This window comes from Gracilinanus agilis, chromosome 1 (genome assembly GCF_016433145.1).
Source record: "Gracilinanus agilis isolate LMUSP501 chromosome 1, AgileGrace, whole genome shotgun sequence".
In the NCBI taxonomy this organism is placed as follows: Eukaryota; Metazoa; Chordata; class Mammalia; order Didelphimorphia; family Didelphidae; genus Gracilinanus; species Gracilinanus agilis.
The window spans coordinates 786,671,832-786,699,434 of NC_058130.1; the positions used below are offsets into that span (position 1 = coordinate 786,671,832).

Here is a 27,603-nt window from a genome sequence, read left to right on the forward strand (position 1 = left end):
AAAGCCTTTCCACAGTATTTACATTCATAAGGTTTCTCTCCAGTGTGGATTCTCAGATGTGCTAGAAGATCAAAATTCCATTTGAAAGTCTTTCCACATTGTTTACATTCATAAGGTTTTTCTCCAGTGTGGATTCTCTGATGACTTGCAAGATAGTCTCTCCGGGTGAAGGACTTTTCACAGTGTTTACATTTATAAGGTTTCTCTCCAGTGTGGATTCTCTGATGTGCAACAAGATTGCCCCTTTGTGTGAAAGTCTTTCCACATTGTTTACATTCATAAGGTTTTTCTCCATTGTGGATGCTCTGATGTGCAGCAAGAGAGTCCTTCCATTTGAAAGCCTTTCCACATTGTTTACATTCATAAGGTTTCTCTCCAGTGTGGATTCTCTGATGCCTTGCAAGATTGTCCCTCTGGGTAAAGGACTTTCCACAGTGTTTACATTTAAAAGGTTTCTCTCCAGTGTGGATTCTTTGATGTGCTGAAAGAGAGACTTTCCATTTGAAAGTCTTTCCACATTGTTTACATTCATAAGGTTTCTCTCCTGATTGGATTTTCTGATGTTCAGCAAGCTCAGAGTTTTGACTGAAAAGTCTCCCTCTTTTATCATTCACAGAAAATATCTCTACACATTTACTTTTTGGAAGTCTAAGGAGGTCTAAACTACAACAAAAGGTCATTCCTCTTATGTTACCTTCATACATGGGCTTTTCAGGAGGTTTCTCATTCCACTGAAAAAGTCCTACTTCTTCAGGAAAGCATTTGCTGTATTTATTATCCTGATAACAATCTTTTCCAGAGGTCAATTTCATATACCAATTTAGCTCTGAATTATAGTTGAATTCCTCTGCAGCGTCATCAAATTCACAGCCACTTTTTAGATTTTTATTTGTCTTGATATCAGAGTTACAGATTTCTCTCAAAATTAAGTCATGGGGATCCTCATTAATGCATCTTTGGGGACCAGATCCTTCTACAAAAAGCCTCAGCTTTGTAGCCATCTCCTTCACTTCAAAATTAGTGTCTGCCTCTGAAGAAAACAAATAAGGATATAAACACAGAAGGAAGGACACACACACACACACACACACACACACACACACACACACACACACACACACACATACAGAAAGCAACATAAGCTCTTTCCTCTGATGGCAGAATGTAAACTTATTTTTATTCTATTTCCACAGGCAAAAAGGAGTTTTTAAACTTAAACAAGCAGAACCAGTTTTGGATACACCATTTGATCATATCTGCAAGATGGATGATTTTAGAAAGACTTTCACATATAATAACAATGAAACCTCTCAATGGATCTTTGACAAAGGCAGGGCCAACATTCTCATCATACTTCACAACTCACCTTAAGTGTAAAGAAAGGAGAAATGATGTGACCAACTTTCTTGAAGCTAGACTGCAACTCAAACCCTATGCCTGAGCATGCTTTGTCCTCCATATTGGACAGTCTTTCTCCACTGCCCTATCTTTCCTAAAGTCATTCATCCGTCATTGCTATAATTTTGTGAAACTCAGGTAACCTTCCAGATATCCTGTTCTTATCATTTTGGATGCACTATCACATGATCATTTTGGGAAAATTTTGTATGCTAAGCAGAAAAACAACTTCACTCCTTTTAACTCTCATGAAATAATTTTCAAAATGGAATATAAATGCAATATAAATTTCCTTCTCTACACATTACAGAAGTAAAATTGTTAAAACATGCAAAGATATAATGTCATTCAATTTGGAATTATGTCCAATGGGCTTCCTTTGATTCAGTAATACCACTACTGGGTTTGTATCTCATAGAGATAACAAAAAAGGGTTTTACAAAAATACTCATATCCCCACTCTTTGTGGTGGCAAGAAACTGGAAACAGAGGGAATGTCCCTTGATTGAGGAATGACTGAAAAAACTGTGGTATATGATGGTGATGGAATGATGAACTGGAGGATTTCTATATGAATCAGAAGAACCTCCATGAACAGATGCAGAGTGAAATGAGCAGAACCAAGAGAATACTGGACATAGAAAGTGAAACTTTGTGGAATGATATAATGTAATGGACTTTTCTCCTAGGAGCAATGCAATGATACAGGACAATTCTGAGGGATGTATGAGAAAGAATGGTATCCACATTAAGGGAATGAACTGTAGGAGTAAAAACAGAAGAAAAACATATGACCTATCCTTTGTATATATGGGTACTGTGAGCGTGAAATCCTCTACCTCTTTTATGATTTAAACAGTATTATCCTTTGTGATTATATTAATAACATAATCATTAGTCTTAAGTTAATAGTAAAATAACATAGTTTGCTTTATAGGAATTATAAACATCAGCTAAAAAAATAAAGTTTAAATTGGTATCAAATCTTGTTTACAGGCAATCTTATCTTAAAATCTGTTTATTTGATCTTAAGTCTATAACCCAAGTTTCTACTTTGCCCACCACACCCATTTTTGTATAAGACGACAGTCAGACAGGGGGTGGAGGACAACTCTTTTTTGTATAACAAGAAAGGCAACCAATTGCTGATTCCTACCATTTCATAATAATCCTCAGCGGAAAAACAATTAGGCCCCAAACCCTTCTTGCAGAGGCCTTAAGAAGGTCAGCTATAATAATAGACATAAGTTATCACCCCTGGTGATTTTTTTTACACTTTGTAGATTAATCAGGACTTGTATCATTCATTAAGAACTGTTCATGTGAAAGACTTTGCATCCATTCTATTTTAATTTTGATTGTATTTTCTGTCACTGTGTCATCAGATTTCTTGCTGTCTCTATAGCTCAGGGTCTCTAATTCTGATCTTGACCAGAGTCTAGCTGTACTGGCGTCTTCTCAATAAACCTATTATTTAGCTTGGAATTTTGTACTGATAAGATACATTTTCACCACAGTACATGATGTGGGATTTTGGTTTTAAAAAATTGCTCTACTGCAAAAATGAATAATATGGAAAAAAGTATCAAGTGATAACATTTGTATAACCCAGTGGAATTGCTTGTTCGCTCAGAGAGAGGAGAGGGAAGAGGGGTGGGAAAGAAAATAAATCATGGAAACATGGAAAAATATTTAAAAATTAAAAAAAGGGGAGATGATCTTATGCCATTTAGTGCACACATAATAACTATTCACCTTATTTTATGATCTACAATATATAATGTCTCCTGACCTATACCGAGTCCCTCATCCATCTCTCAGAAAATAAACAGTTTGATTCAGCATTGGTCTGCCAGTACCCAAGTCTAGCACTCCCTTCCCTACAACAGATAAGTCTTTTGGGATAACAGCCCTCATACACCTGCTTTCACCTCACTCACCTGGACAGGAGCAAGGTGCCTTCCCTTGCTGAAAACAGGAGGAACAATATTCTCTAGGAATTGGAAGACCTGGGCATAAGAAAGAAGGGATCAGGAGAGAAAAATAAAAAACATAGTCCATCTTAAAGGAAAGGGGGCATGAAAGTATGGCCTACAGAATGGCTTCTGTTGTATTCACTCTTGGGATATTTGCAGGGAGGTGAATATTATGGAAAGCATTTGCAATCACAAAATTCCATTTTTATCTTTTGTAAGAAGGAGAGGCACATTCCACAACCTCCCTTACACAGAAATTAAAGGTAGCTGGTAGTGAAGGGATACAAGGTCAGAACCTGGAGTCAGAAAAGCAAAATTAATCCAGCCTCAGAGGGATGGTAAGTGGGTGCCCTTGGGCATGTTATTGAAACCCTGTTTGCCTCAATTGCCTCAACTGTGAATTGAGGGCAATAAGAGTATCATACTAACAGGGGTATTGTGAAATTAATGATTATTATGAACTCCTTTGTCCTGCAGAGGACATAGAACAGATATTTTGAACTATCTAGCCTGGGATTTGAGGGAATAATAAAGGAGGAATAAGGATAAATTTGCTGGACTAGGCAGAATTAATTGTGAGCTACAGTTTTATACTTTCTTTTTTTATTTCTATGTTGTTATGGAAATAACATTCCTCTCACCTTTATTCTATAAATGTATACTTATGTATGTCAAATGTGTTTCTCGTGTACAAAATATAGGATTCTGGTTTTTAATACACTCTGCTATCTGCTTCCATTTTTTTTGGGTGAGTGCATCTCATTTATAATTCCAGTAATGATTACCATTTCAATATTGCCCTTCATGTTGTTTTCCCCTTTTAATCTTATACTTTTCTCCTTTCATTCTCTATCCACACATTTCCCTTTTAATCACTCCCCCCACCTCCCTTCTCTTATATTATTCACCTCCCTACCTTATTCTCCTATTTCTCTGTAGGCCCTTTTAATCACTCCCTCTATTCCACCTCCCTTATATCATTTCCCTCCCTCCACCACTTTCTTATTCTGCTTTTATTCCTCTATAGCAGTGATTCCCAAAGTGGGCGCCACCGCCCCCTGGTGGGTGCTGCAGCGATCCAGGGAGGTGGTGATGGCCACACTTTTTTTGTATTACATTCTATTCTGAGTTCAATAAATAGTTTCACAATTTCCAGTGGGTGCTAAGTAATATTTTTTCTGGAAAGAGGGTGGTAGGCCAAAAAAGTTTGGGTACCACTGCTCTATAGAGTAAGATAAGATTCTATATTCCACTTATTCTGGATGTTATTGCCAATGAGAATAAGTTATACTGATGGCTTGTCACCACCCTCATCATCCCCTCCACTGTAATAAGTTTTCCTTCCCATGCCTTTTTTATTTTGATATAATTTACCCCATGTTATTTCTCTCTTCTATTTTCGTTCACGGCTATCCTCTTTTCCACCCCTTATTTTTCACATATCTTCCTTAACACTTTAATACCACACTTTCCATCTAAGTATACTTCTTCTAACTACTATAAGGTTAGCAATTTTAAAAGTTACAAATATCTTTCCACTAGGTATATAAACAATTTAACCTTCTTGACTCCTATAAATTTTCTCTTTCTTATTCACCTTTTATTGCTTCTCTTGAATTGGACATCAATTTTTCTGTTTTGGTCTGTTCTTTTCATTAGTACTGCTTGGAGCTCCCCCTTTTCATTATATAATGATTTTTCTCCATGAGAGAATATAGTCCATCTTGATGGGTGGCTATTTTATGTTTATAAAACAAGTTTCCCTGCCTTTTAGAATATTATATCCAAGCATTTTGATTTTTTAATATAGAAGTTCCCATAACCTGTACAATTAACACTGGGGCTCCATGATATCTGAATTGTTTCTTACTGGCTTAGTGCACTACTTTCTCCTTAGCATGAAGTTCTTAAATTGGGCTATAATATTCCTGGGAGTTGTCATTTGGGGATTTATTGTAGGAGGCAATCTGTTCTTTCTATTTCTCTTTTAACCTACGATTCCAGAATATTAAGGTAGTTTTCTTTGATAAATACATAGAATATAAATTTTTTAAAATCTAAGTTCCAGGTCTGGTGATTTCATATTTTAGATATTTCATATTTTCATATTTTATTCAAGATTAAAATCTTTTGATTTTGTTTTATTGTTTCTTGATTCCTCATGAAGTCATTAGCTTCTATATGCCAATTCTAATTTTAAAAGAAGGATTTTCTTCCATGCCTTTTTTTTTTAAAACCCTTACCACCTTTCGTCTTGGAGTCAATACTGTGTACATGCTTCAAGGCAGAAGAGTGGTAAGGGTAGGCAATGGGGGTCAAGAGACTTGCTCAGGGTCACACAGCTGGGAAGTGTCTGAGCTTAGATTTGAACCTACGACCTCCCCCTGGCTCTCAATTCACTGAGTTACCCAACTGCCCCCTACCTTTTGATCCTCCTTTACATTTGGTCAATTTTACTTTTCTTGGAACTCGTTTCTATATTGGATTTTTTTTATCCTTTTTTTCCAGTTAGTCAATAATACTTTAAAAAAAAAAACTGTTTCCTTTATTGGTTTTTCATCCTCCTTTTGCTAGCTGACCAATTTTGCTTTTTTAGGTCTCATTTTCTTTTTGTAATATTTTCACTTATTTTCCCCATTTTTCTTCCACTTCACTCATTTCATTTTAAATTTCTTTTTGAGCTCTTATAGCATCTGAAGCCAATTACCATTATTAATTGATGTTTTACAGGTGGAAGCTTTTATATCCCAATCCCCAGCTCAGCATGTGCCTTGCTCTTCTTTGCCTCCTCAGATATTTTCTGTGGTTAGATTTTTGTTTTGCTACAAAATCGGGTACACCTGGCTTAGAATAAAGACATTATTCCCTTAATGGCAGATTGAGAGGTAACAGTGGAAAAGTCCCTTACCCACAGAAAGTAGATTCTGCACATTCTCCAGCATGACCTCCAGGTACAGCTCCTTTTGAGAATCGTCCAATAGGCACCACTCTTCCTGGGTGAAATCCACAGCCACATCCCTGAATGATAATGACCCCTAAAACAGCAAAAGTCACAAGATTTAGAGCTGAATCTTCAGAATTCATCTAATGCAACCCTCATTCACTGACTGGAAGAAACTGAAGCACAGAAGGGATATACCCAAACTCTTAACCCTTGAAGGGTGTCAGAACCAGCACTGGAGAAAGTCATTCAGAACCCAATGCAATACTTCCAAAAGCATTTTGTGTCTAAAGTGAGAAATCATGTTGTAAAGAGTAAAACCTAGAGAAGTGTCTTACTCTGAAATGCTTTTCCCTGTGGAATCAGGGAGATGGGAAGTGCTCTCTGATTGAGATGGGAGATTCTGTGGAGGAGACATAAAGAAGGTGATCTGAAATTTCTCCTCCTCACAAGAGTCCAAAGTGATCTGGTAAGAACATTTTTGGAAGAGTTTCTGAGAAGGTACCATATAATGTGTATATTAGGGGGAAAATATAACCAATGATCAATGAGGAGAAAACAAAGAAAAAGGAATTCTCTACTTAAGTTCCTAAAAGCCAGAAATACTCTTATGTAGATGAAAGTATAAAGAGGAGTCCATAGACTTCTATTCTACCTAAGTGAAGAAGCTCAGTCTTCTACTAAATTGAGAATTTGGGGAACCACTGGGTATGATGTGCTATTGCCAAAACATTCAATTTTTGCTTTATGATAATTTTGTTGCTGGAATATAATCAGTTATTTTATACTTAGTTACAAAGGAAGAAGAGCAAGTATGATTAGGAAAAGAAGTGTTCATCTTTAAAAAATATTTTAGTGATTAAATTATTCAAAAGAAAGATACTGACAGTGTAATGATTGGAATTCTTAAGAGAAAGAAATTTCTTCTTTTGAAATAATTAATCAACTGGTCATTTAATGTGGTCAGTTGACACTCTCCAAAATCTAAAAGAACCAAAATGGGTAGGACAAGATAGTATAATAAAAATGACTATCTTACCTAAATTAATTTACTTATTCAGTGATATAACAATCAAACTACCAAAAAACTTTTTTATAAAATTAGAAAAAATTATACTAAAGTTCATCTGGAAGAAAGAAAAGATCAAGAATATCAAGGGAACTAATGAAAAAAATGATAAAGATGGTGGCCTAGCAGTACCACAGCTTTCAACTATAGAAAAAAGCAGTAATCATCAAAATATATGGTACTTCCTTAGAGATAGAAGGATAGATCAGTGGCACAGACTAGGAGTAAATGACTTAAAAGAGAGAAAAAACAGTAGTACTCTCTTCTAGGCCAGGTCCCTCTCCCTTTTCCTTTCTCTCCCCATCCTCTGGCTAGCTCACCACTCAGTCCCTCCCCTGAGATCTCAGATTCATAAATGATCTCTGAGGAGGGGATCTTGGCAGACCTCATCTCCTCCCTCACTACCCTCCTGCACACAGTAAAGATGCTGCTCTAATAACTCTGGACATTTTCAGAAGAAATCTTTGCTCTCCCCATGTGCCCTCCCAGACAGATGGGAGACCCTCCATCTAAGGAGGGCAGCAGGCGGGTGCTGAGCCCTGAACCTCTGCAGCTACTCAGGACTACCAGCAGCAGCAGCATCTCTGCTCAGCTCAGCCTGAGTGGCTGCTGGTGTCTCCCAGCAGCTGTTGCCCTTTCCAGGGAGCCCAACATCCTCCACACTGCCTGTGCCTGGCAGAGAGCTGGCCAGGGTTCAATCCATTCCCGTAAAGCTGATCCTCGGCTGTATCTCTCTGATCTTTAGGATCCTACACTGCACACGGAGCCTCCACACTGTGAGCCATGGCAGGTTCCTCCTCCTCCAGGAGCCTCTGGAGTGTTCTGAAGGCTGTCCCTGTCCTGGCAGGTTTTTGTCCAGCCTGACCAGCTCCTGGAAGGGCTCCTGAAGTCAGTGAAAGCCCCAAAAAGCTCCTGTTAGAGGGATTCCCATCACTAGAGAAGCCACACAGGAGGGAGGATGAAGGAGTGGCAGTGCCTGGGCCTGTCTGGCTGGAACCTGGGTGGCTCCTTCAGGCAGGGGCTCCCGAGGCAGGAGAACCCCAGAACAGGGTGGCTGTGGGGGCTGAGGACAAGCAGGGATGGAGCCCCTGGAGGCCTGGCAAAGACGCAGCTCTGAGTTCTGGCCAGGCCTGGGGAGGGGCTGCACTCACCTGGGAGGGAGTCCCGGGGGACATTCCCTCTGGCTCTGGGGTCTTTGCTTGTGCCATACTGGGGTCCTTCTGGGAGGGGGAGCCCCCAGGTGGGGAGACTTCCTCTTTGGACACCTGTGAGGGAAGGAGATGGCAGGGCTCAGAGGGGCTCCCAGGGCCCTTCCCTGGCCTCAGGGGTGACCCTCCCCAACAGGGAGCCTCAGGCTTGGAAAGGACCTCAGTGATAATTAAAGTTAAATTTAATTATTAAATTGCCTGCAGTTCTCCTTCCTGTCTATAGATGGCACCACCCCAGTGTGTCCTGGCTAGGGGTCAGGGTCTGGCAGGGCTACAGGGTGGGATGTCCTAAAGAACAGGAAGAAAAAGTGGGGTGTGTGCAGACAGGCCCTCATTTACTAGCCTTTGGATGGGGGGCTGGAAAAGCCTCCACCTGAGGCCAAAAGGTGGTGAGAAAGGTTTGGGAGGAAAAAAAAGCAACAAGAAAAAGCAAAAGGTTTTTACTTCAGGCAAAAGAAAACTCCCTCCGGATAGGTAACCCCCCCACCCCCAAGGCACAGCCAGGGTGAGCAGCTGCTTCCAAGGGGGCCTCCAGGGCAGGGGCTGGGCACTAGCTCTGAGGGCTGCCAGGAGGCTGAGACTTTCCTGGGAAAGGCTTACAGGGAGCCTCTTCTCTGAGCTGGCCTGGAGGGCAAAAGCCTGGGGTGGAGAGCACAGGCTGTGGTGGGGTCCCTGCTGGGGTTTTGTCCTGATTAGGCCCTGAAAAGCTGCTCAGGGTTAAGGGAGCCCCTTTAGGGGTCTTGTTGCTGCTCTCCCAAAGCCCCCCCCCCCACTAAAGCTAATGCTGGAGGCATGTGGGGGGGCCAGAAAGGGTCTTAAAAAAGAAAAAATGGACTCCCAGGAGCAAAATACTCTTCTGTAAAGAGCCAGAATGACAGAGATTTGGGTTATGCCTGGTTTGGGGATCAGGAAATCAGAGCTTAATTCCCCAAACCTGCCTCTTCTTGGGGGGAAAAAAGAGAGAAAACTAAAAGCTTAGCTTGTTAACCTCCCCCAATACTTACCTCCTTCTCAGCAATCCAAAGTTATGGGTTGGGAGGTCGTAGCTATCATTGACCCCTTCTCACCAGGTAGATCTCTGTGAGGACAGGCTGACTGTTGCTTAAAACTCAGCTTACCAGGCAGCAGTAAGGTCAAGGCTCTACTCAGCTGTTCTCAGTTAAAGGGAAAAAGGGATTAGAACTCCCCTGTCCACAGGTGACTTTTCAGGAATCAGCCATGGTCAGGAGGCTACAGCAGCAGTTTAGTTGTAGAAGGGAAGGGCTTCCAAAGGACTTTACAGTGTCAGACCAAAGGCTGCAGCCATGAGGCTAATCTGCCCTTTTGTCTATTACAAGCTTCTCTACAAACTTAGAGAGGAGTAAGAGTTCTGAACTCCAGACTTAGCTTCTAGCAAACTGACTTAAGAATAGCTTCATTTATTTATTTATTTATAGGCCCTCACCTTCCATCTTGGAATCAATACTGTATATTGGTTCCAAGGCAAAGAGTGGTAAGGGTAGGCAATGGGGGTTAAGTGACTTGCCCAGGGTCACACAGCTGGGAAGTGTCTGAGACCAGATTTGAACCCAGGACCTCAGGTCTCTAGGCCTGGCTCTCAATCCACTGAACTACCCAGCTGCCCCCATTAAGAATAGTTTAGAGAGAGTAAAAAGTGATGAATATGCAGAAAGTGAGTCCTTATCCAACTTTGTAGTCAGCCAAATATTTAAAATTAAATTAAGGCTGTTAGTAGCTTTATTATATCAACCTATGAAATATTTTCTACTTTTTTCATATTTCTCTTTTTTGCTGTATTTATATATTAAATTGTTAAGAGCTACAAGCAGATTTTTTGACTTTATAAGTTAATTATCTTTATAAGTGGCAACTTAAATTTGTAAATTCTTATATTTAGTTAAATCAATTCTAAATCTTACATTGACAAGAGACCCTCCGTGTGTGAAAGTCTTTCCACATTGTTTGCATTCATAAGGTCTCTCTCTAGTGTGGATTGTCTGATGGTCAGCAAGAAGGACCCTCTGTTTAAATGCCTTTCCACCCTGTTTACATTTATAAGGTGTCTCTCCACTGTGGATTATCTGATATTTGGCAAGGGAGCTGCTCTGTATGAAAGCCTTTCCACACTGTTTACATTCTTAAGGTTTCTCTCTTTTGTGGATTCTCTGATGTGCAGTAAGTTCAGAGTTTTGACTAAAAGGTCTCCCACCTTTATTTATCATTCACAGAAACTATCTCTACCTGTTTACTTTTTAGATGTCTAATGAGGTCAAAACTGCAGCCAAAGGCCATTCCTCCTAGGTTACCTTGATACATGGTCATTTCAGGAGGTTTCTTATTTGAATGAGCAAGTCCTACTTCTTCAGGAAAGCGTTTTTTGTATTCAGTATTGTGAAGGATTAAACTTTTTGGTAGGAATTTGAACAAAGGTCAGGAGAGCAGTTTTGTAAACACTTATTTTATTTTGAGGACAGTTCGGATAGGAAATAAAAAGCAGGAAAGTGAGAGTAATCTTATAGCTTTACCTAAAATCCAAATTCTAACTAAAATGAATCCTAAATATTCCACTTTGGGGAGACACTATTGAAACTTTTCCTTTGAGATCTTTTGGCCTTTTATGTAATTCTAAAAAAAAGATATTTACTATCTTCTTGACATGCTGTGGCATTTGGTGAGGCCAAGAGGAAATCAACCATATATTAAGTAACTTACTGTTTTTAAATTTTATATTATCTGTGTCTTGGCTCAAAATTTGTTCAAAGAGGGAAGAACTTTCCATGTAACCTTGAGGTAAACGAGTCTTGCTGACAACTCTCCCCTGAGTGACCTGTACAATCAGAACCTTCTGAAATTTCCTCATTAAGAATTCTTATCAAGTCTGCAAAGTGATATTATTCTTTCTGCTTTGTTGGCATAAAGACACATAGGTAAAGAAACCCCAGGGGGCAGCTAAGTGGCTCAGTGGATAGAGAATCAGGTCTAGAGATGGGAGTTCCAGGGTTCAAATCTGGTCTCAAATATTTCTAATCTGTGTGACCCTGGGCAAGTCACTTCACCCCCATTGCCCGACCCTTACTGACCTTCAACCTTGGAGCCAATAGTATGTGCACTCCAATTAAGTTCTTCACTAGAAAAATGATTAAACTCATGTTTTCTCTTTTACCGTCCTGCCCAAGCTAAAGGTGCTGTTCTAATAATTCTGGACATTTTCAGAAGCAATCTTTGCTCTTCACACATGCCCTCCCAGACAGATGGAAGTCACTCCCTTTAAGGATGTAGGCAGGAGGGTGCTGAGCCCTGAACTTCTGCAGCTACTCTGGGCCACCAACACCAGCAGCTGCTGCCCATTGACAGGGATCCCAACATCCTCCACACTGTCTGTGCCCTGGAAGAGGGTTCAATCCATTCCCGTAAAGCTGATCATCGGTGTATCTCTCTGATCTTTGTAATCCTACACTGTACACGGAGCCTCCAAACTGTGAGCCATGGCAGGTTCCTCCTCCTCCTCCTCCTCCAGGAGCCTCATGTTCTGAATGCTGTCACTGTCCTGGCAGGTCTCTGTCCACCTTAAACAGCTCCTGTAATGGCTGCCTAAAGTCAGCAAAAGCACCAAAAAGCTCCTGTTATAGGGATTTCGGTAACTAGAGATGATACCTGGAGGGTGGATGAATGAGTGGTAGTTCCTGGGCCTGTCTGGAATCTGGGCCAGCTCATTCAGGAAGAAGCCACGGAGGCTAGAAAACCTCCAGAACACAGTGGGCAGCCAGGGGGCACCCTTGAACTCACACTGAGGACAAGCAGTGAGGATACCCCTGGAGGCCTAGAAAAGACACAGGTCTTAGTTCTGCTGTGATTCCAGCTTGGGGATGTTTGGCCAGGGCTGGGCTGCACTCACCTGGGACGGTGCCTTCTGGGTCTCAGGGGACATTCCCTCAGGACCTGGGGTCTCTGCTTGGGTCAGACTGTGGTCCTTCAGGGAGTGAGAGCCCCAAGGTGGGGAAACTTCCTCTTTGGACACCTGTGGGGAATTAGAGAGGGGGAGGGCAGAGGATCTCCCAGGGCCCTTCCCCTGGCTTCAGGGGTGATTCTCCCCAAGGGGTGGGGGGGCTCAGGGAGCCTCAGGCTTGGAAAGGACCTTGGGCTGGTCACCCTCTCTGCCGCCATCTTTGGCTTTATTGCATTCAGAAACTGCATTGGGTGGATTGAGACTGCTTGGGGAAAGGGAGGGGGACAGGCATCAGGTGGGGGAGAATGTGTTGGCATTTCTTCCGTGCCCCAAATCAGGCTCCCTCCATGGAATGTGGGAACAGCACCCCCCCCCCCATGCCCAGGCTCACGTTGCCTGCTTCTCCCATTGGCTTGTTCTGACCTGGATGTCCCCCTGGGAAAGGGTCGGGACCAGCCACTCCCCCATTCAGTGAATGCACCCCCACCCAGTGCCTTCCTGGCTGGGGGCCCATTCTCTCCTCTGGAGTGGGGCGAAACCCCACCATGGCTCCTGGTATAGACAGAGCCACCCTGGCCTGAGCCACGCAATTCCGCGTTTGTCCCTTTTCTGTGGTCTGTTAAAAGTGATCCCCAGACAAGGAGACACACAGGGAGCCATTCCCACGCCCCAGAAGCATTTACACTGGAACACGTGGCTCCTGCCCCGCCTCTGCTTGCACATGCGTACAACCCCCCACCACCCAGCACAGCAATGTGAAAGGAGACCACCTGGGTCTTCCTGCAGCCCAGGAGATGGAAGCAGAAAGTCTCAGTAGCCAAAGCAAGGAGGCAGGGCCGCGCCTGCGCAGTGACTCGCTCTCCTCGGCCTCTCACCCAAAAAATGTCCAAATACCACAATTGTGAGCCTTCCAAGAACTGAAACTACCTACATGAGGTTCCCAGAATGCCTTGATGCCGCAGGGGGAGGGGCCAAGACTTCTCTGACCTCGGAACATAGGCATTCTGGGAAATGGAGTATGCCTGTGGGGGAGGACTTGGCTTACATGAAGTCGTGAGTCAGGAATTCTGGGAAATGTTCAACCTGGATTCCCTGAGTTTAGAGCCACGGTGGAGGAGGAGTTATACAGGAATTTGGGGCGTGGTGGCGGGGTAAAGCCTCCTTTTCCACACCCCCATTTCTCCAGCATTCCAGCCCAGAGTCTTCTTTAACCTGCAAAATGCCTCATAGGTAGAATGACTGACTGATGGATCCATGGATCTAGGCTCCCCACGGCCCGGCGGGGAGGCGCTAGGGATCCCCCGTTGGGACACACGCTCACACTCACAGACTCTCCCCTCCCCCCAAAAACACACTTTTACAGCCCCGCGCACCATCTCTGCCAGTCCCGGCTTGTTGCACATTCTTATGGCCACACGCTCAGGCTCACTAACCCGGAAACGGTGCCTCTGGGCCTTCCCCTTACCCGGGAGTTAAGGAGCAGAAAGTCTCAGCTGCCAGAGCAGGGAGCCCCGGCCCCCCACCACACGCCCCGCACCACTGACTCCCTAACCTTCTCCTCTCACCTAGCAAAGATCATAGAAGGACAGCAGAAAGGCTTCCAGGACCTAAAGACTGCTCACATGAGTTCCCAGGATGCTCGGAGGCCGCCACGCTGGGGAGGAGCCAAGACTAAGGAAAAGGCATTCTGGGAAATGAAGTCCTCAACAGGGGGAGGATCAAGACGTGCATGATGTCATTCCACAGGCATTCTGGGAAATGGAGTCCTTCTGTCTATGCCGCGCCCTGTAGAGGCTTCCTGGGGGAGGCATCATAAAGGAACTGTTCCTGAACTTGGAGGGGCTGCAGCCTTCTCCCACCAACCCCCATTTCCCCTTCCCGCCCAGCCTTGTTGCTTCTTTAGACTTGCCTCAAGATGCAGCCTGGCACACAGCAGGTCCCTAATAAGTGTCTATTGATTGACCGAATGACTGATCAATCCATGGATCTCTGCTTCCCAGGGCCTGGGGAGGTGGTTCTTGGATCCCTCCTTTTGATACAGAAGGAAACTGAGGCAGAGGGCAGCAGCTGACAGTCCAGGCCCAGGTCCAAGGCCCCCCTCCCACAGGTTCCCCTCCTCCAGGAATCTCTCTGAATATCTTGCTGTTCCTTCTGTGCTGAGGGACCCCAGGGACTCCTCAAAGGAGGGGCCAACCCTATCCCCAGGGGGAGGAATCAGGTGACTGGGGGGGGCGGGCTGCCCTCCTGGGCCTGGAATCCCCAAGATCTGGGCTCAAACGTGACCTCAGACACTGCCCAAACTGGCCAAGGCCCTTCCCCAGCCTTTACCTCAGTTTCCTCCACTGTGGAATCCAGAGAATAAGAGCCTGAGCCTGGGGGCTGTGGGGAAGGTGGTCCAGAGTGGATCTGGGGGGGAAACAGAGCTGATTCCTCTGGGTCTCCTGGGACTCTGGGCCAGCTGAGGAGGGTCTCCTTCAGCACCTCCCCCAGCCCAGGAGGCCCAAAGACCTTTCAGAGTCCTGGAGGGAGGCCCAGGGACTCTCCTCCTGACCTTTGTGAGACCACAGAAGTAGGCAGCAGCCATTGAGCCCAGATGGACAGAGGACAGTCTGGAGGGTATCTGTGTGTCTGTCTGCAGGGCTGCTGGGCTCAGGCTGTTCAGGCCAGTCTGCCTCTTCCTGACCCCTTTGGGGCTTTCTGGGCAGAGAGGCTGGGCGGCTCTGCCCTTTCCTCCTGCAGCCCATTGCACAGGGGAGGAAACTAAGGCAAGCAGGATAAAGTGACTTGTCCAGGTGTGAAAATGGAATTAGCTCAACTTTATTCTTTAGACTTTAGCCACCAGGAATATGTCACCTCACCCAACTTAGAATTATGTGGAGAGAGGGAAGGTCTGTGACCCCCATGTGCTAGGGAGTGACAGATCAAAAACAAGTGACTGCCCCCTGGGAAGTCCAAAACAAGGTTGAGGCTGCCATTTGTCCATGTAGTACTGGAGGTGAACAGAGGAAGTGAGGAACAGAACTATCTTTTAAATATGATGGTAACTTCCTGTGAGGGGAATTTTGCCTTTTGCACTTGGCCTTGAAGGAACTCTTGAGACCTCAGACTGCTTCCCTTTGAATTGTCATGTGGGTAAGTTAGGCTGACTGCCTTTCCTTTTCCCTGGAGTTCCTGGAGGCCCTAAAGAGGCCTCTCATCCTAGAAAAGGCCTTGTTCAATTAATCTCTGTGCCCCCTTGTTGGGGGCTCTGGACCCCTTTCTGGTTCAGGCCTCTGGACCAGGCCAGAGTTACACTCTCTCTGTCTCTCTGTCTCATTTTCCCTACCTTCACTCTTCCTATTTGAAAATTAACTACCATAAAAGTCATCCTGACTTGGGTCTTTAAATTGGAAATTGTGTAATTGATCTTCTGGAGACCAAAACCTTTTAAATATCCAGTCCAACCATAATTTTTCCCCTTTTGCACAGGGTCCCACGGAGGGGTTGGGGGGGAACTTAGGCCTCCCTGACTCTAGGCCCTGAGCTCTAGCAGCCACTGAGGGCTAAAAGCCCTGGAAAGGCTTCTCTCTCTGGACAATTCTTCCTTTTCTGGCCTCAGGGCCCATAGCTGCTGCTCTGAATTCCTCTCTGCTGTCTCAGGAGGAAACAATAGACTTGTGCTAGGCATGGCCTGCTCTCCCCTGGGATGGGAGTGTTGGGACCCCCCTGGGCCCTTCCCTGGACTCCAGACTCTCCTTCTAGGCTTTGGGTCTGTTCAGGCTTAGCTGGGAGGAAGCCCTAAAGGGAGGCTTAGAGGGAGAGGCCTCCAGGGAGGTGCCTGGGCCTGCCCTCAGGTGAGGCAGCAGGGAGGGCCCAGCATCCTCTGGGGGGTCCTCCTAGGCCTGCCAGCCCCCAGGAACCCAGGAGGAGCCTTTTCCTGCAGGCACCCCCATGCCTAGTCCCTAGAAGCCTGGCTGCTGCCCTCCCCCAGCAGGAAGACCTTTCCCCCTCAGGGGCTCCTCTCAGGCCTTCATGTTGTGGGGGGGCCTGAGGTGAACCCCTGGGGTTTGGGATGGGCACCCTTTGCAAGAATGCAAGACTCTAAAGATTGGCTTAAAAATGAAAAGAGAAATGTATTCATTTCTCTTTTAGCGGGTAATGTTGAATTGGGCTGGGAGGACAGCATGGATGGAAAGCCACTTCCTGAAGGAGATCCATTCTGGGGTGATTTGAGGAGGGTCTGTGCTCTGGCTCAGGGCGGGGGCTGATCCTCTGACCATGCCAGAGCGTGTCATGGATCCTGATGATGTGGGGGTGATTCTCAGAGTTTAGGGGACAAAGAGGCATCCTCGATACAAGCGGAGGGTGTCAGGGCAGAGCCTGCAGGTGTGTCCGTGTGTCCAGCTCAAGCCTGGGCCAGGATCCAGGGAGGATGATTCTCTCTGGGAACTTTCCTGGGATGGAGCAGGGGCTTCTCAGGGATTTCTTGGTGTTTGAGGGTTAGTTGTGCCAACTTGGAAAAACACATAACTAGTAAAGTTGTCAGAAAAACCAAATCTGTCATCAAGAAAGAGAAAGTCCCCAAAGAGAGGGGCCGCTGCCCAGAGCCCAGCGCCAAATGCTACAGAGTCAGAGCCTGGGCTCTGGGGATGGTGTCTCTGGGAGGATCAACGTGCTGGAAGCTTCTCCCAAGAACAGCANCTGGGGATGGTGTCTCTGGGAGGATCAACGTGCTGGAAGCTTCTCCCAAGAACAGCAGAATTTGGGAACTGAAATGCCTTTTGGGGAGCTGAGGACAGGAAGGTAGGATGGATTGGCCTTAGCAGGGTGACAAGGAAAGGGGAAGCCCATGACGGGATCCCCAGGGAGAGGCTGAGGCTTCCCAATGGTCACCAAAGGGAAGGTCCAACCAAGGGCAGCCCACCTGGGAGAAGACTTTGACACAAAGGGAGAAACTGCCAGGACCAAAAGGCTACTCAGCACTGATTAGGTCTGCTAGTCCTACCTGAACTGGGACCCTGAAGTACCTTAAGGTCTATTATTCAGTCTGAAATGGGTGAGGCTGGGACTTCCCCCAGGATGAGTTTTCAGGGGACAGGGGCAAAGTTGGGATTCTCCAAGACCCAGTTGACACATATAATGGAACATTTCACAGTAGTCACAAGAATGCAAGGAAGCAAAGGGATTTTCCTGCTTTTAGTTTGGCCTGAAACTCTTCTATAATTTGGGGGTACAACGTCCTATGCCATTCAGACTCCCCGTTCCAGGCCAGGCGTCCCATGACAGGGGGCTGCCCCCAGCAGGGGCTTCCTGGCATCCCCTCGTGCTCCTGTCTGTCCCTCTCCCTACCCAGCACAAGCCCTGCCTTCTCCCAGCTCTCCCCATGACATGTTCATCTTCCTGTTTAACCCTCCCCTTCTGTTTCAGTCAGGACTGAATCTGGGCTCCAGAAGACCCAGAAGGGCTCAGAAGTGTCTGAGGACACATTTGAACCTAGAACCTCTGCTCTCCAGACCAGGATCTTTCATCCACAGGGCCATCTGGCTGCCCTCGACTCAGTTTCTTCCCAGAGCTTTTCCCACACATTCCTCCTGGTGTTTCCAGGCATTCCCTACCCCGGCTGCCTGATGCGGGGGTCCTGTCTCCCCTGCAGGCTAGGCACCCCCAACTTACTTCTCCTCCAGCCAGAAATGTCTACTCCCTGGGCCTGCCTCCATGCTGGCTTCCCTGTCCCCCCTGTACGAGGAAGGGGTTTTCCCTGTGCCTTCTCAGAGCCTTTCCCAGCCCCCCCAGACTTTGTCTTCCAAAGGAGAGTGGGGGGGGGCAGGGAAGTACTTTGGGGGCACAACTTCCTGGACTGTGGGGGTCTCAGGGCATGAATGGTCCCCATCCTCCAGGGACTGGAGCAGAGCTGGATTGGGTCCCGGGCCTTGGTGGCTCCAAGGAAGAGGAAAGGGGACCAATCTTGAGTCTCTTTTTGTCTTAGAAGTCTCCCCCTGGATCCCACCCTATGGCCGGAAGGATAACATCAGCTCCTCCCAGACAATGCTATCCCACCTCCTCCTCTTTGTGTCTGTCTCTAACTTCTGATTGTTTCTGGAACATGTTAATTAATTAGCTTAAATGTGTTCATTTTGTGTGCAGTGGAATTGGGGGGAAGGGGACCTGTACCCCCCCCAGGTCACTCTAATGAGCAGACAGGAGATTTGATAAGATGCTGACAGAGAAAGGCAGCTTCATTTAGAGAAAATGGCCTTCTAAGTGCAATCACAGACCTTCATCAGAGCCCTGATTCTCTTCCTCCCCTCTGTTGAGCCCCACAGATGGGGGACTGTAACAGTCAGAGGCCTGAGGGCATGATTTTCACCATGACTTACCCCTAAAGGCCCCCCATGACCCAGAGAAACCTGGGACTGTCACAGGATTCCCAGGCTGGGAAGACAATGATCCTTGGGAAACTCCCTGCACCTTCCCTCCTTCAGCTTATCTTGTAGTTGGCTTTCTTCCCAGGCTGCAGAGAAAGTCTTCTCTGGGCTTTTGAAAACAGGGCAGGAAAACTAGGTTTTTTTCCGGGGGGGTACCCTACTCTAAGGGGTCTTGAGAATCAGGGTTACAAGCCAAATACTACTTTGAGAATGATACACCGAGTCTCATCCTCCACCATTGTAAAGCCACTGTAAAGCTATTCAACACTGTCTCCAATCACCATAAAACTATGTTATAATCCCTTCTGGGAGGCTTGATTGCCCTAAGATTCTCCTAGAAGTCAGGGATTTTTCTGTGAATTCAGGGGACATTGGATTGATGGTTTGAGATAGGGCCCTCCATTTCTCTCTCTCTCAATAAAGCACTATATTTTAAGTGATGGTTTTCCCCGGTCATATTTTTATTATAGTGGTTAAACAGGGTTTATTTTGAAATTTTTAGGGTCCCCTTAATTTGCACTCAGCACAAGGCAAAGAGAAGAGGTTGGGGGGGAGGAGTGGCTCCAGGGCTCCCCCTTGAGGTGAGGAAGAGGAACTTTTGGATATCAGACAGCTCAGAACCCTTTTTGACCAAGGCTTCTGTACTGGTCAGTCTCAGTCTCCTCCTCCTCCTCCTTCACTGTTGGGAAGGGAAGATACTACTAAGGCAAAGTTTTGTGAGACAGAAGCTAAAAAAGCAATCAACATTCAGGAACCCCAACCTACTATTGACAAAAAGAATAAGCAGCAGCAAAAAAAAGCTCTTGACTCTGGATAATTTCTATGGAGAAAAAGAGCAAAATACAGAAGCAACAGCAGAGAGTGGCAAATGATTCCAAACTTTCCAAAAAAATGGAAATTGGTCACAAACTCTCAAGGAACTCAAAATGGAATTCAAGAACCAAGTAAGAAAGATAGAAAATAAGAGCTTACAAGATGAAATTGCCCATATCGAAAAAAGCACAAAAATCAAATGAAGTATTAAGCCAATTGGAGACCAGAATTGACCAGCTGGAAGCCATGAAAAGCAGGATAGACCAAACTGAAAAGGAAAGTCAAAAGAGAATAACTGAAAATCAGTCTTTAAAGATTAGAATGGGGGCAAGTAGAAGCTAATGATCTTATGAGATTGCAAGAATTAATAAAGCAAAATCAAAAGAATGACAAAATAGAAGGAAACAGGAAATATCTCACTGAAAAGACTACAATCCTGGAAAACAGATCTAAGAGGGACAATTTGAAAATTATTGGTCTACCAGAAAGCCTGGAACAAAATAAAAGCCTTGACATCATATTACAAAAAACTATCCAAGAAAACTGCTCTGATATTCATGGAGTAAAATAGCCATTGAAAGAATCCATAGATCAACCCCTACAATATATCCCCAAAAGACAAGCCCAGGACTGTTACAGTCAAATTCAAGGTATTCCAGATCAAGGAGAAAATATTGCAAGTGGCAAGAAAGAAGCAATTCAGATATCAAGGAGCTCCACTCAGGATTACACAGGATCTGGCAGCTTCCATACAGAAGGACCACAAAGCTTGGAAAATAATATTCAGGGAAGTCAAGAGAAATGGGTCTACAACCAAGTATCACCTACCCATCAAAACTGACTATATACTTCCAAGGGAAAGTATGGGCATTCAACAAAATAGAAGATTTCCAAGCATTTCTAAAGAAAAGACCAGAACTAATGGAAAATCTGATGTCCAGATACAAAATTCAAGAGAACCATAAGAATGTAAACAATAAAGAGGGGGAAAATTGCAAGGGCTTCAGTAAGGTCAAATTGATTATATTCACTGATCCTTACCTGTCTAAAACAGTGATGGGTAAACTACAGCCCACGGGCCAGATGCAGCCCCCTGAAATGTTCGATCTGTGCAACATTATTCCTAATTTGACTAATACAATGAGTAGGATACAATACAATGAAACTTGGAAAGAGTTGCCTTAGAAACAGACTGACAGATGAGGATTTCCTTTCCTTTGGCCCCCTCTTTAAAAAGTTTGCCCAAGGGGCAGCTGGGTAGCTCAGTGGATTGAGAGCCAGGCCTAGAGACGGGAGGTCCTAGGTTCAAATCCGGCCTCAGACACTTCCCAGCTGTGTGACCCTGGGCAAGTCACTTGCCCCCCATTGCCTACCCTTACCACTCTTCCACCTATAAGTCAATTCACAGAAGTTAAGGGTTTAAAAAAAAAAGTTTGCCCATCAATACTCTAAAAGATCCCAGTTCCTAATCTAGATAAGCCTGCACTAAACCAGCCACCCTTTTGATGGTAATAAAGGTAGTGGTCTATGGCAGTTTATCTGGACCCAGGGAGAGATCTTGGATCCACAAGGAACCTAGACATCTTATAGACAGATGGTCTATTGATCAGTCATGGGCAAACTTTTTTAAAGAGGGAGCCAAAGGAAAGGAAATGCTCATCTGTTGGTCTGTTTCTAAGGCAACTCTTTCTTAGTTTCATTGTATTGTATCCTACTTGTATTTGTCAGATTAGGAAAAATGTCACAGGGTGGACAGAACATTTACTGCATCTGGCCCACGGGGCCCATAGTTTTCCCATCACTGGTCTATATGGTTCAGGATCACACCAGGAACTCAGTAGATCACAGCAAGGAAACAGGGCAGCAAGCAGGATGGGAAATCAGGGTAGTACAGGGTAGTATCAGCCACCAAGGCAGCCAGTCCCTCCAGGTCAAACCAGAGAAAGACCCAGCTCAAACTCAGTTAACTGTCTGACCCCTACTTCCAACATTCCAGAATCTTTATCCTCCTGCCATTCTCCCTTGTGGACCAACCTGACATGCTAAAAATCCTCTTAATTATAACACTACATAGAAAAATATCTGTAACTCTTAAAAAAATTGTTTTCATTATCACTTATCAAGGTGGGGCAGTGCTTGTGGCATTTGGGGGTGTGAACTAGTAAATAACTTGTGAGCTATCCTACCTAATGGTTAGCTAGCTAAAAAATAGAGATACTTTAAATTCTCGATTAGATTAACTAAAAATAGACAAAGGGTAAGTTAATTCTATCTTTACAGCTCTCATTATTATCTTTTAGATCTTTACCTTCATTCTTGGAATCAATGTTGTATATTACTTCCAAGGCACAAGAGTGGTAAGAGCTAGGCAATGGGGTTGTGACTTGCCCAGTTTCACACAGATAGGAAGTGTCTGAGGATAGATTTGAAGCTAGCACCTCCCATCTCTACTATGCCTGTCTCTCAATTCACCAAGCCACCTAGCTGCCTCTATTGTTATTGTCACTTTAATAGAATATTCATATTAGATAGCCTAATAAAGGGTTTTAGATGTATTAGAAATGTAAAGAGTAATAAGAGGAAGCAGATCTATGTAAGGTAATTTCATAGTTCTATTTTGGGTTTCAAACTCAATATATTGTTTATGAAAAGGTGAAATTTGGCAAGCCCATGTAAAGATATGCTATAGAAAAGCAGCTTCTCTTATAATCTGGATGTTGCTAGATTATAAACTAAAATTTTTAAAAGGTGTAAAAATAGGGGGCAGCTGGGTGGTTCAGTGGATTGAGAGCCAGGTTTAGAGACGGGAGGTCCTAGGTTCAAATCTGGCCTCAGACACTTCCCACCTGTATGACCCTGGGCAAGTCACTTAACCCTCAATGCCTAGCCCTTACCACTCTTCTGCCTTGGAGCCAATATACAGTATTGACTCCAAGATGGAAGGTAAGGGTTTAAAAACAAAACAAAAAAAGATGTAAAAATATACATTTGAAAGAAAATCATGTGTTTTACCAACCTTGTTCATCATGTGTTTTAATTATATCAAGTAATGTTTATTAATTTTAATCCCAATTTTAGATATGAATCTAATTAGGGTTATCATAAAATTATATTATATAGAATCTATAATATAGCATCACAAAAAAATCATCTATTAAAGATAACAATACAATGTATAAGACTGTACCATTTAATATTATGTGATGTTGATATTGTTAAAACCCATCAAATATTTAATTTACTATATTTGAAAGGATTAAATAGATCTATTTAAATCACCTTGTTTCCTTGTAAGCATAAGAGCAAGTGAAATTCTTATCCCCTTCTCCATTATAATGCCTCTCTGATTAGAGGGAAAGTAATTATTAGAGGGAGGAGTAATTAGGACTCTGTTCATCTTATAAAAATGTCTTATTGTATAGCATTCCAATTTTAGCCAAGGAAGAATATGAAGCTATGTTGCTGAGAATAATATGGTTTCTGAAAGAGGGCATGGGATACCCATGAGCAAAAATATGTCTCTTTCACCATTGTTCCCAGGAAAGAGGGTGTTTTGCCTCTTGCTTATGAAGGGAATTGTGTTGTTTCTCTTTAGCCTAACAGCTCAAACTTAGGATGTCCCCTGAATCCCCATTGCTTGACATTTCAAGAGACAAGATGGACTTGGAGACCTCAAATCCTCTTATTACTTCATCAGAGGAGTTGGACTTCTGCTTAGATCCAGATATTAGCCAAATGCATCATGAACCTGCATCTTTGGAAAGAACGGACTGAACCGTAGGGATCAGGTCCCCTTTTCCTTCCACATCTCCATGCACTCTTATTTTGTTTGGCAAGATCTATATGTGCCAGCAAAAAACAAGAAACAAGTGAGTGCCAATTTACTAGGGAATGATTTTAAAAAACTGTAATAGACGAATGCCAACAAATAGCGAGGAATAATAAGCAGCATTAGGATTTCAGAGAAAAAGTCCTTATTTTAGTATTTTGTGCATAATATGAAATTTGGGGCATTTAATGAGGGCTCCTCTGTGGGAAAATCTATGATAAGTCTGTACTACAGCAAATCGCCTTTCCTAGTGAATGAGAGGAACCAAATCTTATCTCTAGCATAATGTGTCCAGTGTATAGTCAAGTATGAGTTTAAAGTGAAGCCCTTCCTTTAATCATTACTTGAACACCCCTTCATTCTAGAAAGAATGTTGTTTACCACCGAACATACAACTCTTCTACATCATTTAATATTTTATTTTTTCACAACAATTATGTGTAAAAACAATATCCAACATTTTTTCAAAAATTTGAGTCTTGGTTTTTCTCTCCCATTCCCAAGAGATGTTAAGTAATCTAATATAAATTTTGAATGTGGAATCACACAAAACATTTTTCCATATTGATCCTTCTGTGGAACTAAACTAGAACAAATAAAAATTTAAAAAGTGAATTTTTTTCTTAGGTTTGGATTCAGACTTCATCAGTTCTTTCTCTGTTAACAGATAAGTTTTAAGAGTCCTTTGGGATTGTTTTGCATCATTGTATTGTTGAGAATAACTCAATTCACAGTTGTTCTGCATACAATATTTCTGTCACAAAGTACAGTGGTACTCCTGGTACTGCTGAATTCAGTTCTTCATTTCTCAAGTCTTTCTAGGTTTTTTCCAGCTCCTCTTCATAAATTATAAAAAAATAGTATTCTATTACTTACAATCATATGCCATCATTTACTCAGCCATCTCCCAATTGATGAGTTCCTTCTTACTTTCTAATCCTTTTGTTACCCCAAAAAGAGCAGCTTTAAGTGTTGGGTGTTTTTAAAAATACTTATAGATCCTTTTTTGTTTTTTAATGCCCTTTGGAAAAAGTTCAAAATTGCTCTATCCACTTTACAACCCCACTCAATAGTGCATTAGTATCTCAGTTTTCCCACATCTCATCTCCAACTTTGGCCCCTTTCCTTTTCTTTCATAATAGCCAACCTAATAGTTGTGGAGTGGTGTTATAAGATAAATTAATAAGATTGGTTGAGATTAGTTATTTAGGGTTTTGCAAGCATGTTAGAGAAAACCTTTGCTGGAAGTCATGGACTTTCTGAATAGAATGTAGGGGTAGAGAGGAGAGGAAGCAACAGTCATTGCTGGTTTGAGAGGGGTTTGGAGCAGAAGTGCAATCAGCAGTCTCTATTTGACCTGGGATCTTTGAGATTGGTGAAGATTGTAAAGCCTGAAGATATCATCCTGCAAGTTAACGTTGAGTAGTGGAGAGGCCTGGTGGACAGTTTGCAGACATCTTTCCCTACTTGGTTACTTTTGGATCATTGGCTGTGGAGGAGTTGGTTCCTGATATCCTGAAGACATCTCTGGATCAGTTGTGAGAACGCCAATCTCAAAACCTTCTCCCTCAAGTCCTTAGCCAAGCTGTCAACCTAGCAGAAGCTAAGGAACTGCATCCTTTTCATCATTCACTTTGTCTTTCTCCTGGGCAAATACATACGTAGCCTTTTGTTTTAATTCATCTAAGCTAAGAAGCTCTCAATCTGGATGATTCTCATTGAAAAACTTCCTAACTTGAGGAACAGCATTTTTTACAAATATATGTTTTACATGCTCAATGGTGGTATCCTCCAAGACATTAAGGCCTAAATAAATTTCAGCTGCTTCGATTACCTGGTCTAAAAAAGTTCCTGGTGTCTTCTGATTGGTCTGCCTTACTTTCTGAAACTTAAGACCACACATTAGGGCGCCTTGAGTTCTTTTCTATAAACTCGATAAGCGATTTCCTTGCCTGCTTGAGCATCCTGTAAATAGGAGCTGAATTTAGATCCAGCTCCTCCCAAGCTACAGGCCATGGTGTCATCCCTTCTGTATTTCTTGTTTCCTCTACAAACTTATTCCTAACATGATTAGATAATATCTCCCCTAGGACAAACCAACAGTCCCCTCAAAATAAGGGTCATGAGCTTTAATAAATGCTTGAAAGATCTTTACAAATTTCCCAGGATCATCGCGAAAGTTTGGAATTTTCCTCTTCAAGTTCTCCACATCCTCGGTTCTAAACCTCATATGCTGCCTCACGTGGAATATTCCATCATTGTGTTCGATAGGTAAATTGCGAAGCAGAAAAAGATCAACTGGTTTGTCCCCCTTATTTAATGCATCCCATTCCAATTCAGCCTTAGAAAGTTCTGTATTAACATCTTCATTATCATTAACATCATTACCAGAAGCTTGACCACACCCATTGTCCAGAAATCTTTTTTAACGTATAACTCGATATTATTTACTTAAATCTGTAATAACCTCAGCATTATTTTTAATTTAGATTCCCTAGTATACCACTGAATCATGATCTTAACCGTGTACAACATACATTTTAACAACTAACGCATCCTTTATACAATAGAGCCACAAAACAAAATCAATGGAATGTGTGCTACCATATCCAGTGATGTAATCTCCCACACATTGGCCTTATCTTCTCAAAATTGAGGCCTAACTTTATTTATTTTGGGATACCATTGAACAGAAAAATAAAAGGCACTCCACAACAGATTCCACACCATTATTATAAACTTATCCATTATAAATCTTCCATTGTTAGCTGTACCACACTTGCTAACAATGTACCAGTGGCATTGTACTCCACTGGATTGTGGGGATTTAACAAATAAAACAGAAATTAGACACAAACAATAACAATACAATACAGTAAGAACAATAAAAACACTAAAAGAAAAAACCAGGAGAAAAAAACATCAGGAAAAAAATGGCTTGGTAGTAAAGCTGATTCACTCAGGGATTTTTATGAATGAACTATGGGGGGTGGGGGAGGTAAGCAGTTCAGAGTGGTTCACCACTGGCTTGGAAATTTCAGACCACAGCCAATGGCCATCCTCCCTCATGGAATGTTCAGAACCCTCTCACTTCCAGTTTCTCTCCAGCTCTCTAACAGTAAATTTCTTCCTCTTATCCTTCCCTCCATATGGAGTAGCCAACTTTTATGAGAGAGAACTTTGGGGCTTTAACTTACATTACTTGTAATGTAAGTTAAAGCCCCAAAGTTCAGTTTAATTAAGTAATGTAAGTTAAAACCCCAAAGTTCTCTCCTCTCCTTATAAAAATCCCTCAGACTTATAAATGGTGATCACCCTCGTCCTGAGGAAAACACATACAAGTTGAACAAATTCATTAAGATTTTCTGAACTGTGAATCCTCTGATAAGATGTAAGAGATGATCCTAGAGGGAATCCATCTGGAACTGGTCTGAACAGAAGACATTTTCTCATACTGAACAAGCTCTGGATTCTCCATTTCAATGTCTTTCTTCTTTCATAATAGTAATAAATATCCTATCTAAAAGGAATTCTCAACTGGGAATGAGACATGATTGTTCCCTGAAGGCCTCACCACATTCATCATCTTCCTAAAGTTTCTCTCAAGTGTGGATACTCTTATGTTAAATAATCTAAAAGTAGCAACTATAAAATCAACCTCACTCATGAAGATTTTCTCTCCAGTGAAGATTTTCTGACATGAAGCAACAGATTCTAATTACACATTTCTCCTACCCTCCTTACATGTCCAGCATTGTTGAACCCATGGGAGCATTTCTTAAGTTTGCAATTTCTAAGTTGAGTCAGAATTTGGACACGGCTTTCAGACTGAAACATTTAGAACAAAGAGTTAACATTGTAGCTGTAAGTTTTAAGACTTTCCCCAGGGAAATGGCAATCTAACCTCTTAATCCATGAATTAAAAAAAATTTAAAAGGGGAGAAAAAGTGGGGTCTTGGTCACATTTGAATAGAGTGAATAAAAGGTGGACATTTATGTATATATAAAAAGTTGCTGGG

General features: G+C 43.2%; 1 long non-coding RNA gene and 1 pseudogene across 1 annotated transcript; one reads left to right on the forward strand and one right to left on the reverse strand.

Annotated features, from left to right (window-relative positions):
• The window catches only part of LOC123245893, a 503,106-nt pseudogene that overhangs the window by 380,675 nt on the left and 94,828 nt on the right, over positions 1-27,603 (forward strand).
• LOC123245911 lies at positions 878-6,430 on the reverse strand. Its single transcript, XR_006506121.1, has 3 exons — positions 6,283-6,430; positions 3,339-3,407; positions 878-1,030 (listed from the first exon to the last, which is right to left on the reverse strand). It is a non-coding gene; the product is annotated as an uncharacterized LOC123245911 (long non-coding RNA).